Consider the following 13,922-nt stretch of genomic DNA (forward strand, 5'->3'; position numbering starts at 1 on the left):
CATGTGCAATGGATCGTGGAGAATACGAAAGACCAGGCTCATCCAAATGACAGATGCCTCGGACCAGCCGCCATCCACATATTCACGCCAGTACCCTTCCTAGTAGCACCATGGGCACCATGGACCGTGAGGCCGTGGGCTCGGCTTGGGTTGATCTGTTACGATTTGGAAAATATCAGGGGATGAACAAGTAAAAATGTAAGTACGAGAGAAGAGCAGATGTGTATATAGAACTATACTGTCACCAGACAGAGAGCCCCCTAGTACTGCGAATTGGTTTAGAAAGCCGTACTACATGGTATATAACCCTTATACAACATGGATACCTACGATAAGGGACGCCTGTTAAACCGCTCGAGAGCGGCAGAAACATGAATACTTACGATAAGGGTAGCCAGCTGATGAACCGCTCGAAAGCTGGCAGAAGCAGACAAAGAATAGCATGAGGATGATGGTAAGCAGCTGAATCAAATGGCAAACGCTAGGTAGCATTCTTTCTGAATGCATGAGCTCTGCGCCTTTGCGACTGCAAAAACCTAGCCTGTTAGCACCGAGATGGAACAACTAGCGTACTGTACTGGAAACTGTAATGCCGCAGGGCACCTATTTATCAGAGAGAGGCTTGCGCCAAGACATGACACCAGCACTTGGCTGGCCGTGCCAAGGTTTGTCTGAACTTGCAGTTCTAGCCCATCGTCGACGCATGCTTTTCCGGTGTTGCTTTTAATGGACTGATTCCAGCTGGACCTCCAGACATAAAATGCCCATTACGTTCACATGCAAAAATCCAATTAGCCCTGCTTGGCTAATGTGGTTAATACAGTTTGATTACTAAGGTTAATTGGTAAATATATCCCTTAAAAAGATTAAATGGTAAACACGGTTTTTCTGCGGCTTCGATAAATATTGTTTGATACAATGGTTAATACGATATGAAATGAGTATACCATTCGATTTCGGTAAATACCATACACCTTAGATACTGACTTGTAGGTGTTAGCTCCCAATGTATCGAAAAGCCATGTCTGCACCCGAACTCATCTGCATCCGCGCTAACGAAAAGAAAGTACTAGAAAATTCAAAAAATTCCAAAAAAAATTGTGCGGTTGAAAATTTGTTGCGTCACGTCAGCTCCAATTTTCAAATCATTTGGACATCTGAGGAGCTCTCCACAAAAAAGACTGCTCATGTATTGTTTTGGCCGTATTTGTCTCTTTTGCTGAGAGCTGCTCAGATGTCCAAATGATTTGAAATTTCGAGCGGGCCTCACGCATCAAATTTTCTACCGCACAATTTTGTTGTAGAATTTTTTTGTTTTTTTTTTGAATTTTTTACGAATTTTTTTCTAACCGGGTGCAGATGAGTCTGGGCACCGAAACGCCCTACTCCCAATGTATGATGAGACTTGATCATATGAGTACATGTAGAGAGATGAAACAAAAAATAATCTTCTCGAGTTCAATGCACTACAGCAAAACTGCACCTTCCGATTTTGAGAATCCTAGGAATAAAAAAGGCCCTAAGACTTGGTCATACATGAAAAATAAAATCTTCTTGTTCTGTCCAACAAATCAAGCAACCGCACACTACCGGACTCGCGGGCTATGCCTACGGCCAAGGGCCGTCGGCATAGGCCCTATGCCGTCGGCATAGATCTATGCCGACGGCTGCCGTCGGCATAGCCCCGTCAGTGTAGATCATGTCAGCGTACTCCTGTCAGACCGTCGGCATAATATAGCCGTCGGCATAGGGGGTATGCCGACGGCCCTGGGGCAGCCGTGGGGCAGCCGTCGGCATAATTTAGCCGTCGGCGTAGTTTTCCGTCTGACGGCAATGAACGGCGCCGTCAAAACTGCTGGCGGCTCAGGAGGGGACACGTGGCAGGGCTATGCCTACGGCTTATCTTTGCCACGTGTCGCCCCCTGGTTTGACCTGGCGGCAGGGCTATGCCTACGGCAAAGACGTCGGCATAGGCGTAAATCTATGCCGATCTATGCCGACGGCTTTGCCGTAGGCATAGCCCTGCCACGTGTCGCCTCCTGGTGGCTCCTGAGCGTATCTATGTCGACAGCTTTGCCGTAGGCATAGTTTTTTTTCCCCTGTTTTCTCTTTTCCAATTCATTTGACAACATTTGAAAACAGAATAATATGAAATATGACAGTTCATCATCATCATTTAAACATAGTCAAGTTCATCATCTAAAGATCATCACCGGCGAAACTCCACAAACATAGAGTAGTGCAAGACAAGAAACATCATAAAAGTTGAAACATGAAAGACATGGCACAACGGTCGCATACACGGAATCATCATCGACATCAAGCACCACCGAGTCCACCTCCGCCAAAACCACCACCACCACCGAGTCCACCTCCGCCAAAACCACCACCTCCGCCAAAACCACCACCACCACCAAGTCCACCTCCGCCAAAACCGCCACCGCCAAGTCCACCTCCGCCAAAACCGCCACCGCGACCATCATCACTCTGCCAAATCGGAGTGACTGGGGTCGACGGAGCAGGAGTCGAGCCACTGGTCCCCTACATGTTTGAAAGAAGATTCTAACAGTAAATATGACATGATAGTGTTGAATGAACGAGAACTAGTTTGTCATTAGTTAGGAAAATTTACTAACCGGAGTATCACCGCCTAGTGCCAGCCATTCCTCGAACGTGAGAATGTGTGGGGCGTCTCCCGCAGGTGGTGGTGGGGGTCCAACTTGTGGTGGCTCCGTGCGGTTAGTCCAAGACGCCAACATAGCCTGGATGTTAGTTAAACAAGTCCACTTAGAAACAAGCCGTGATCAACAAGTCAGAAGGAATGAAAGTGCAAATTTGAGCTTGGTTTAAGAGGGCAAAACTAACCGCCATCACTTGACGGCTGTAATCATCGTTTGCCTTCACTCGTTGCAAGTACTCCCTCACCTCAATATGCCTATGCTCGAGAAAGGCCTGATATGCCTACAAAATTGAGGTTGTTTCTAAGTGGGCAGTGATGAAAATAAACTAAGAAAGATAGAGACAAAGAAGATAAGGGGAAGTACTTACAGCACGTTGGCGGACTAAGGGAGGCTGCGAACGCCCCGTACTCTCTAACGGGCTCGGGTTGGTAGCTCGAAGCCGTGTGTACGAGATCGACGGAGTGATCAAGCCATCGAAACACGGATACCGGCCATGGGACTTACCCTGGATGGCCACCACCGCCGTGTCGTCGATCTGAGACTGGGCGACCTCAGGAACGGGAACATCCGGATGCAACTTCTGATAGTTCTGAGTGTAAGACTCCAGGTGTTGCTCGGTGTTGCCGTAGTACTGGCTCTCGCCCTCCTTGCGATCACTCCGCTCGCGGGCCAGCTTCCACGACTCCATGTCTGAGAGCGGCCTCTGCAACTTGTCCTCCTGCAACGTCAAACAGAAGTTAGCCATACATAAGAACATGACGGTAAAGAAGAACCAAAATGCATCTTTCATATAGATATACCTTCATGGCCTTGAAGCCCCAGTGGTTCCTGTTTCCTTGGCCGTGTGTCCCGTCTTTTCCACGGTTAGCCCGGGCCTTGATGCTCTTGGCAACAAACTCTGGATCGTCACCGACCCACCTATCCACCAAACACGCCCATCCGTCATGCCTTCCATAGCACCAACGAGGAACAACCTATGCAAATTTTGGAAGCATGACATGTGAGCACGAAACATATAGTTGACTCCTTGAAACAATGAAAAGTCAGTAATAGTTACCATCATGAACTGCTCCCTGCTCATGGTAATTTTTTGCCTCTGTGCTTGAGTTTTGGTCATCTTTTGTTGCAGGTAGATGTGGTAGTACTATGAGACGGTAACCCAACGCACCTCGTACTGCAACTGACGAGCTTTCTTCTTTGCAGACGCAAGTAAGACCACGTCGGCTCTGGCCTTGTGCTCATCAAGAACTCTATAGAGTTGCTGCAATCATGCATAAACCAGAAGCAAACAAGGCATGAGTTGAGTGATTCAATGATAAACTATGAACAAAACTAAAGACAAGTGATTCAAAAGGGAACTTACCCAAAATTTGGTGATCACGGCCTTAGCGGTCGTCCCGTACTCAGCGTTGCTGCAAGCCTCATAGTGGGCCCAACTTGTGGACAAAACACGCAGCTGTGGGTCCTTGTCTGGCCGCGGGCAGAATAGGCCAGGCCAAAACTGCTTCAACAGGACAGTGAGAAGGTCGTTCCGTTTACGGCCCTTTCCGCGAAGGATCCAGTTACTGCAAAAGAATCAAAGGGTTGCCATGTGTACAATAAAAAAATGTTGTCATGTGTTGAAAATATGATTGAGATGCACTTACTCTGTCCCCGCAGGTTCAATGAGCCACTTGTGCGCCTCGATAGAAGGTGGTGTAGGTACTCCGGCATTACCACGCAGCCACCCCTGCGGAGCACCCGGTGGCAAGTCACCCCACAACTCGGGGTCAACCTCCCCTCCACCCTCCTCGCCCTCCTCCTCACCCTCCTCCTTGGCCTCCTCCTCCTCAGACTCAGAAGCTGCATCAGCATAGGAGGGCATCGAAGAAGACCCTCCTATTTCGGACACGGCCCGGAGTTTTTTGGCCCGGTTGCCTCTCCCCCCCACCTCCTCGTCCTCTAGGGGCTCCCCCCCCACCCCCTCCTCCTCTAGGGTATCCTCCCCCGACCCCTCCACCTCCCTGTGAGGTGCCATCCTCGCGTAGTCGAGAGGGAACCTTGTGGGCTCGTCCACTCCGAGTAAGTCCTCCTTTGAGTTTACTGAGGAAACTGGCACCACTGGACTTGCCCATGATTAGCAAACCTGTATTGAGAAGAGAAAAAACAATTAGTAAGGATATAAAAAAACAAGCATACAGGAAAGACATTAATAACGGAAGAGCACATTATTAAAAGAACATACATTTTCTAGAACCCATATGAATCATCACTATTGTAATCTATTTGTCGACCGGTCTCATCATCACTATCCCGCATATCTTCTTTGTTGTCTGACGGAGGTGGAGGCTCTTCCTCATCGTCAGCGTCAGCGTCTTCATTTAACTTTTCAAGCATAATTATGTCTCTTTGATTCACAACTGCCTCACCATCAATCCGTGTGCCATCGTCATTTGGGTCCAGGTCAACATAACCCAAATCATCATCCTCCTTGTTTCGGACCACGTCATCATGTTCCTCTTGAAAGAACACTCCCTCGTATGTCATGGGGTTTATGTTGTAGTAATCATCATCGTTCGGGTCCGGTAGCTTACCATGTGGCGACACCTTGAACACAACCTCCCAACCCTTTAGGTACTCTTTCTGGCATGGGTAAGGCAGATAATATACTTGTGTGGCCTGGGTAGCGGCGATAAAGAGATCAGCTCCGGCATAGACGGTTGATGGTTTAACTTCAACTAAACCAACAGAAGGCGTATGTCTCAGACCCTTTTTGGGGTCGAACCATCGGCATTTGAACACAGTGAGACTTAGGTGTTTACGGCCACATTTGAATGTAAGCTCGTATATTTTTCCTACCCTTCCGTAGTAATCTACTTTATTATCTCCTTCGGTGAAGACTCCGGTATTTATGGTTTTGGGATCAGGCCGACTGTTCTGGTGCTCCTCTGTATGGAAGCGATACCCATTCACATCATACTTTTGGCATGTCATGACGGTAGGGTCAAAACCCATGGAAACCCATCTCTATTCCTCATCCATTGATTCGTTCGGATCATTTACCTACAAGTTTAATTGAAATTATAGGGTGCATGAGTTTAATTGGAAGTGTGAAATGGGTAATAGGGAAGTGTGAAATATTACTTTCTCCATGAACCACGCAACGAAATTTTTCCTTCCATCAGCACCCTTTCGGAGAAGAGCAAGTGCCTCCGCTTCAGTAGGAGGCAGCATTCCCGTCCACTCTTCCTCAACGAATCGACTACAATAAGAAAAGCGGTATAAGAACTAGGCAAAGTGAACATAATGAATTGACTAAAAGAATGGTGCAAAGGTATTACCTCATCCACTCATCCTCAACTTCCTTGATGTTGTGCAAGATATAGAACATGACATCCTCCCACTCATCTCGTGGCATGACATAAGATGTCGAGCATCCAGCCCTGCCACCTTGCCCGGTGAATAGAGGCAACTTGGGTTTATACTTGGGTTCTTCTGTATTGTATCGAGACACCTTATTGTGCAACGTGGGAACATGGTCCGGATAGTAGGCTGTCCTGAGGTCTGCCACCTCCTCTAGGATAACTGCCTCAGCTATGGAAGCTTCAATCTTAGCTTTGTTTCCACATTTCTGTCTCAGATGCTTGTTCTGTCTCTCAGGGCCGTACTGCCAACGATACTGCACAGGGCCCCCCAACAATACCTCGTTCGCAAGGTGCAAAATGAGATGTGTCATCGGAGTAAAGAAGCCTGGCGGGAAGATCTTCTCTAGCTTGCATATCAACTCCGGCGCCTTCTTATGCATTTCTTTTATCTTCTCAGGACATACTTCTTTAGCACAAAGCGTTCGGAAGAAATGGCTTAACTCCGCAAGCACACGCCAGACACGCTCGGGAACATAGCCCCGAACCATCACCGGCATAATCCGCTCAATCCATACATGATAGTCATGACTCTTGAGCCCGGTCACTCTGCCCGTTGAAAGATTGACCCCCTTACTTATATTCGACGCATAACCATCAGTGAACTTCACGACGTGTTTCAGCCACTTGAATGCCTCCATCTTATGATCCTTTTTAAGTACGAAGTCAGCATCTGGCTTGAACCAAGATTTTCGACTGCCTGTGGGAGGTTGCATGTGAAGACGTGGTCTATCACAAATATTCTGTTGATCGACTCTAGCATTAACATTATCCTTTGTCTTATCAGGAATGTTGAGGATCGTGTTAAAAAGGGACTCTGCGACATTCTTTTCGGTGTGCATCACGTCGATGTTGTATGGAAGTTTGAGGTCCTTAAAATAGGGAAGCTGCGTGAAGGGGGTAATGTGAGTCCAGTTGTGCGTCTCACCATATCCTTCAAAACATTTTTCCCTTTACCTTGCCTTTGCCTTTGCCTTTGCCTTTGCCTTTCCCTTCACCGGCAGGCTTAAGAGCTTTGAGCTGAGCAAGCACATCCGCACCAGAAAACGTTGGAATCTCGTTTACTTCATGGACAACTTTGCCTTTTGTGAAGTTCTTCTTGTCTTCCCTATCAGGATGGTCTGGAGGGAGGAACTGTCGATGCTGGTCAAAGGCAACATACTTGCCACCCTTCTTCAGCCAAATGAAAATCAAGGCCTGCATGCACACTGGGCAAGGCATCTTTCCACTTGTACACCATCCGCAGAACAGGGCATAGCCGGGAAAGTCATGCATGCAATACTGTAGCCAAACTTTCATCAAGAAATTTTTCTGCAGATGTCGGTCGTATGTCAACCTCGGGAAGTACCAAGAATGGTGCAAATCATCCACCAACGGCTGCATAAACACACTCAAATTCTTCCCTGGATATTCAGGCCCCGGAATTATAAGCGACGGGAACATGGTCTTGCGTTGCATTATGGCGCCGGGAGGGAGATTGAGCGGAATAACAAATACGGGCCAGCAGCTGTATGGATTAGACGACATACCATATGGATTGAACCCATCACCTGTTATAGCAATTCTGACATTCCCAGCCTCGGCTGCTTCCTCCGGGTACTTTATATCGAATGACTTCCATGCTTCACCTTCTGATGTATGTACAATTTTTTTGGATTGTACCTTTTCCCTTCCTTGTGCCACTTCATCATTTTGGCAGACTCCTCGGTGATGAAAAGGCGCTGCAGTCTTTTTATAAAATCAAGATACCGAAGAACCTTCACAGGGATTTTTAGCTGCCGCTTCTGACCATGCTTATCGACCACCTCAATATACCGAGAGGAACCGCACTTCCTACAGTAGTTGTCATCCGCATACTCATGCCTAAACAAAAGGCAATTCTTTGGACAAACATGTATTTTCTCATAGTCCATGGAGAGCGCCTTCATGATTTTCTTCGTACCGTACATGGTTTTCGGCAGTTCATGGCCCTCGGGCAGGCTGTTAGCCCATACTCCCAGAAATGCTTCGAAGCAACCTCGGCTACATCCGTACTCAGCCTTCACTGCCATCAGTTGCGAGATGGCATCCAGCACAGACAGCTTGGCACCCTCATAGAGAGGTTTCTTTGACGAGGCCAAGATTTCCAGGAAGGCCTTTGCGGTTTCCTCCGGCTCCTCCAATTCATTCGCTAAATGTGACGGAGGTGTCGGCTGTGCAGCAAAGACATCATCTAGCATGTCACTAACCCCATCATCCTCATAACCAGCGACGCGTTGTCGTATCACTTCCTCTCTACCATGGTCCCGCTGGGCAAAGTTTATCGGCATATTAAAGTTGGGCATAAATCCATTCGTGCGAAGGTGCTTAGTCATCGCACTCTTATCTCTGCGGATACGTCTCTCACATTTGGCACACGGGCATTCTGGCACCATCCTCATTGGACTACGGAATATCTCTTTCAAAAACACATTAGTTTTCTCGACCCACTCTGTTGTTACTTGATTCCGACGGAAAACCCCCACTATACATCCACTAATTATCTGCCATCTCTGCTTTATTGGAAGCCACACAACAAAATTAAGGATTCATTTAAATTACCCACATCAATATTTTATTTTTTACAAGGTTGACGAGAAACGACATTTAATCCACCTACATCTCTAATAGGTAAAGATGGGTCCTAATCCCACCCGAGAATGTATAGATTGAGTACGGTCCATGATCTACCCCATCCCGAGACAAAATTTCGGCGGCACCTCCCCGCTGTTCTCCAAATACACGTCTCAGCAAAATGCCGAGAGAATGTGCATCTGGAGAACAACAGGGAGGCACCGCCGAAATCCTGTCTCGGAACGGGGTAGAGCATGAACAACGTACCCAATCTACACATCCTCGGGCTGTCCATGGAAAGCGCTTGACAATCCGAAAGAGCTGCGGTGATAAATATGCAATTGAATACATATTTATCGATGCAACCCTTTCGGACGGGAGACCTAGGTTACGCGACTTGATGTGAAAATTCAATCTAGTGACATGGAAAAAAGTGGACGAGGTCATGGAATTGTTGCTCACCCTCCGCTGTAGTCGATCAAAGGAGAGAGACGATCCTGGACCAACACCTCCAACGTCGACGATCACTCCACGAAGATGGAACACCACAGATCCTGTTAATTACACCGAGTGAAAAAAAATTAGGTCATCACATCACATTAAGCATTGATACTTTTAACTATGAAAAAAATCATGTTTCGTCAAGTGTCAAATTTTGTCCTTCAATTTTTTTAGCAAGATCATCATGATTAAATAACCACTCATCATATCATAATTTTGCAGCACATCTCACATAGCTACTTAACATTAAGCATTGACACTTAAAACTATGACAAAAATCATATTTTGTCAAGTGTCCAATTTTGTCCGGTTCAATTTTTTCGACAAGATCATCATCATAAAAATAACCACTCATCTTATACCAATTTTGGAGCACAACTCAAATGACAAGATCATCATGATAAAAATCTAACATCCAACATCCAACATCTAACATCCATCTAACATCCAACATCCAACATCCAACATCTAACATCTAACATCCATCTAACATCCAACATCCATCCATGCATTCATTCATCCATGCAACAGTAGCAAAAAATGAAAAAAATGAAGAAAAAAAAGTATCTCACCGAGAGGGGCGTGGCAGGGGGCGCGGCGGTGGAGGGGGTGGTGAGGCAGGGGCGGTCGGGGACAGGAGGGACGGGGCTGGCCGGAGCCGCGACCGGCTGCAGCAGCCGTGGGGTCGGGGGAGGCCGGGGCCGCGATCGGCTGCAGCAGCCGCGGGGTCGGGGGAGGCCGGGGCAGCACGCGGTTGGGGGAGAGGCCGGGGCAGCGGCGGGGTCGGGAGAAGGTCGGGGCAGCGACCGCGGGGTGGAGACGGCGGCGACGGCGGGTGTGGAGGCGGGGGCGGCGACGCGGCTCGACTGGAAGAGGTGCGGCGGCGGTAAGGGGAGGGGGTGTGCAGGGGAGGGCCGTGCGGCGGTGGCGGCAGGTCGGGGTGGGGGGCGGCGGTGGCGCAGGTCGGGGTCGGGGGGTGCGGCGGCGGCACGCTGGTCGGGGTGGGGTAGAAAGAACGAGTGGCTAGCTGCGGGGTCGCGAGTGGATAAGGGATTCCTATGCCGACGGCTAAGCCGTCAGCATAGCTGAGGTCGCCACGTGGCACCTATGCCGACGGCTTAGCCGTAGGCATTTTTTTTCTTTGAATGATACATGATATATAATTATATTAAAAATAATTCATGGTATACATATTTTTGACATGCATGAACATTATTTAAAATGTAACCGAGTGCCTGATCCGGTAACTATGCGAGTGCCTGGTCCGTCTACTACTGTTTCCCCCCTCGAGGTGCCGGCGGTGGCGCCGTCCGTGAGGGGGGCACACCCCGGAGACGTGTGCCTCCTCTTCGGACATGCCACAACACCATCCCGCATGTATGAGGGCCTGGTACGATGCTCCGGTGGAATTGCTACCCCCTAGGGCCCCCGTCCCGCCTAACCCTGGAGCGGTTGACCACGAGATCTAGCCCTTTGACTTCCCACGGACGGGCTTTGACCAGTGGACCTCTCCACTCGGTTGTGTCAGTTCGGCCCATAGGGACACCCGGGAGCAACATCTGGGCCAAACCCATAGCTACATCCACTCCGTGTAGACCCGACGTGTCCGTTTCCCCCCTCGAGGTGCCGGCGGCGGCGCCGTCCGTGAGGGGGCCACGCAACGGAGACGCGTGCCGCCTCTTCGGACATGCCACAACACCACCCCGCATGTATGAGGGCCCGGTACGACGCTCTGGTGGCATTGCTACCCCCCAGGGGCCCGTCCCGCCTAACCCTGGAGCAGTTGACCACGAGATCTAGCCCTTTGACTTCCCACGGACGGGCTTTGACCGGTGGACCTCTCGACCCGGTTGTGTCAGTTCGGCCCATAGGAACACCCAGGAGCAACATCCGGGCCAAACCCACAGCTACATCCACTCCGTGTAGACCAGACGCGTCCGTTTCCCCCTCGAGGTGCCGGCGGCGGCGCCGTCCGTGAGGGGGGCACACCCCGGAGACGTGTGCCTCCTCTTCGGACATGCCAAAACACCATCCCGCATGTATGAGGGCCTGGTACGATGCTCCGGTGGAATTGCTACCCCCTAGGGCCCCCGTCCCGCCTAACCCTGGAGCGGTTGACCACGAGATCTAGCCCTTTGACTTCCCACGGACGGGCTTTGACCAGTGGACCTCTCCACTCGGTTGTGTCAGTTCGGCCCATAGGGACACCCGGGAGCAACATCTGGGCCAAACCCATAGCTACATCCACTCCGTGTAGACCCGACGTGTCCGTTTCCCCCCTCGAGGTGCCGGCGGCGGCGCCGTCCGTGAGGGGGCCACGCAACGGAGACGCGTGCCGCCTCTTCGGACATGCCACAACACCACCCCGCATGTATGAGGGCCCGGTACGATGCTCCGGTGGCATTGCTACCCCCAGGGCCCCCGTCCCGCCTAACCCTGGAGCGGTTGACCACGAGATCTAGCCCTTTGACTTCCCACGGACGGGCTTTGACCAGTGGACCTCTCCACCCGGTTGTGTCAGGTCGGCCCGTAGGGACCCTCGGGAGCAACATCCGGGCCAAAACCACAGCTACATCCACTCCGTGTAGACCGGACGCGTCCGTTTCCCCCCTCCAGGTGCCGGCGGCGGCGCCGTCCATGAGGGGGGCACACCACGGACGTGAGGGGGGTCACACTCTTGAGACGGGTGTCGGGCGTTTGCAACTGCCACAAAACTTCTGTCGGCATAGCTGTTTTTGATTTTAATAAAATATAAGGATCTATATTTAAAAGAACATGACCGCACATTATTAACGTGCTCGAAAAAATACAAACTGTATATATATATATATATTCATAATATATGAAAAAAATACAAACTACATATATATTCATATGTATGTTTATATTTAACATGCTACATGTTAGTTGATATAATAATACATAAAAAAGCATAAAGAATATGTACGAAAAAAAATCTAACTATGTCGACGGCATAGCCGTCGGCATAGATCCGACCAGGGTTTAGCCGGCGGGCGGCGTGCCGCGGATCACTGACGTGGCAGATATGCCGACGGCAGCCGTCGGCATATCCTCTGCACGGTGCGGCCTGGATCAGTGACGTGGCTTGCGGACCTATGCCGACGGGCCCCCGTCTCGGCCGTCGGCATAGCTCTGACGACGTTAGCCAGGGGGGTGCCGGGCCCACGGGTATGCCGACGGCCTTTGTAAGCCGACGGCAGCTGTCGGCATACATTCAGCTAGGCCGACGGCTATTCTATGCCGACGGGCGCCGTCGGCTTAGCTCTGCGTAACCCGATGGCTATTGTACGCCGACGGCCAGATCCAGGCTGTCGACATATCTCCATAGAAGCCGACGGGGGCCGTCGGCATTGTTTTGGCTGTCGGGGTAGCGCCCTGTTCCTGTAGTGGCAGGTCTCTTATCGGAAACTGTACCTTGGAAAATGTATACTCAAGTGGTTATCAAATAGAGTCCCCCTAGTACGAGTTGAGTAATTGGTTGTTGCGAAGTCTTCCCTTTCCATCTCGCCCTTCAATCTTTTCGTTGATTTATTTATTGATCAGAGGAGTATGATACTAAGGGCGGAGCTGTAGTTCCAAGTTTTGGAGCGGGAAAACAGCCGCTCCGCACATCCTTGAAGCTGGTGGATCCCCGAACGGGGCCTAAGTTCGCCTAAGTTCTTTGATTCAAAGGAATTTCATAGGATTTAAAGAGGATTCGGATCCTTATGAATTTTCCCTACATATGTAGTTTGGTTCACAGGAATGGACCCTTAAGAAAAATTCCTAAGGAGTGCACTGCACATCATTTTGGAGGAACATTTACATCCACTCAAACCTACTTGTTTGAAAAAAATCTATGGACAGTCTAATACTCATTACCGCTTCTTGTGGAGAATTGAGGCGCAGTGATACATTCAAGGTAGTCTGCCACACGCCATGAACTTACACATCACAGTAAAACATGCAAGCTCCCTCCAAACGGTTGCATAGGGCATGCACGTGCTCCTAGGTCATCCATTTGACTAACACACTACTCCCAACGTCCATGAATAAGTGTACACCTAACTTTTATCCAAAGTCAATGTTAGACTTTGACAAACTTTATAGGAAAAGTATCAACATTTATGGCACTAAATTAATATTGGTAGATTCGTTTTGAAATGTACTTTGATGATATACAAATTTGATGTCATACATGCTACTACAGTTTTCTATAAAGTTGGTCAAAATTTTAAAACATTGACTTAGGACAAAAGGCAGAAGTACACTTTTTCACAGACTGAGGGAGTGTATGGTATATGCCACCAAAATTATATGTTTGGAAACTTTATTCGAATATGAATCCAATGATATTCTTTTGACGGTATATAACACTTGTTTCATTAGGCAAATTGAGGATCTAAAAACACATGCCAACCCTATTAACCCGACTGGAGGGAGTAATTAATTGGTACTCCTTCCGTAAAGAAATATAACAGCGTTTAAATCACTAAAGTAGTGATCTAAATGCTCTTATATTTCTTTACAGAGGGAGTGCTTCGGATTCCCCCCTCCATAATTCGGAGCACGCATAATCAGCCCACTGCAGCAAGTGAATACATTCCAGAGTACCAACTGTCAGTTGTAAATTGTGACAAGCATCTATACATAATCCAATTAATTTATCCATCGTAGACAGCAACTACTTCTAGGTGTCAGCTCCCAATGTATGATGAGACTTGGTCATACGAGTACATGTAGAAGA

The sequence above is a fragment of the Triticum aestivum genome, chromosome 2B (assembly GCF_018294505.1).
Source record: "Triticum aestivum cultivar Chinese Spring chromosome 2B, IWGSC CS RefSeq v2.1, whole genome shotgun sequence".
In the NCBI taxonomy this organism is placed as follows: domain Eukaryota; kingdom Viridiplantae; phylum Streptophyta; class Magnoliopsida; order Poales; family Poaceae; genus Triticum; species Triticum aestivum.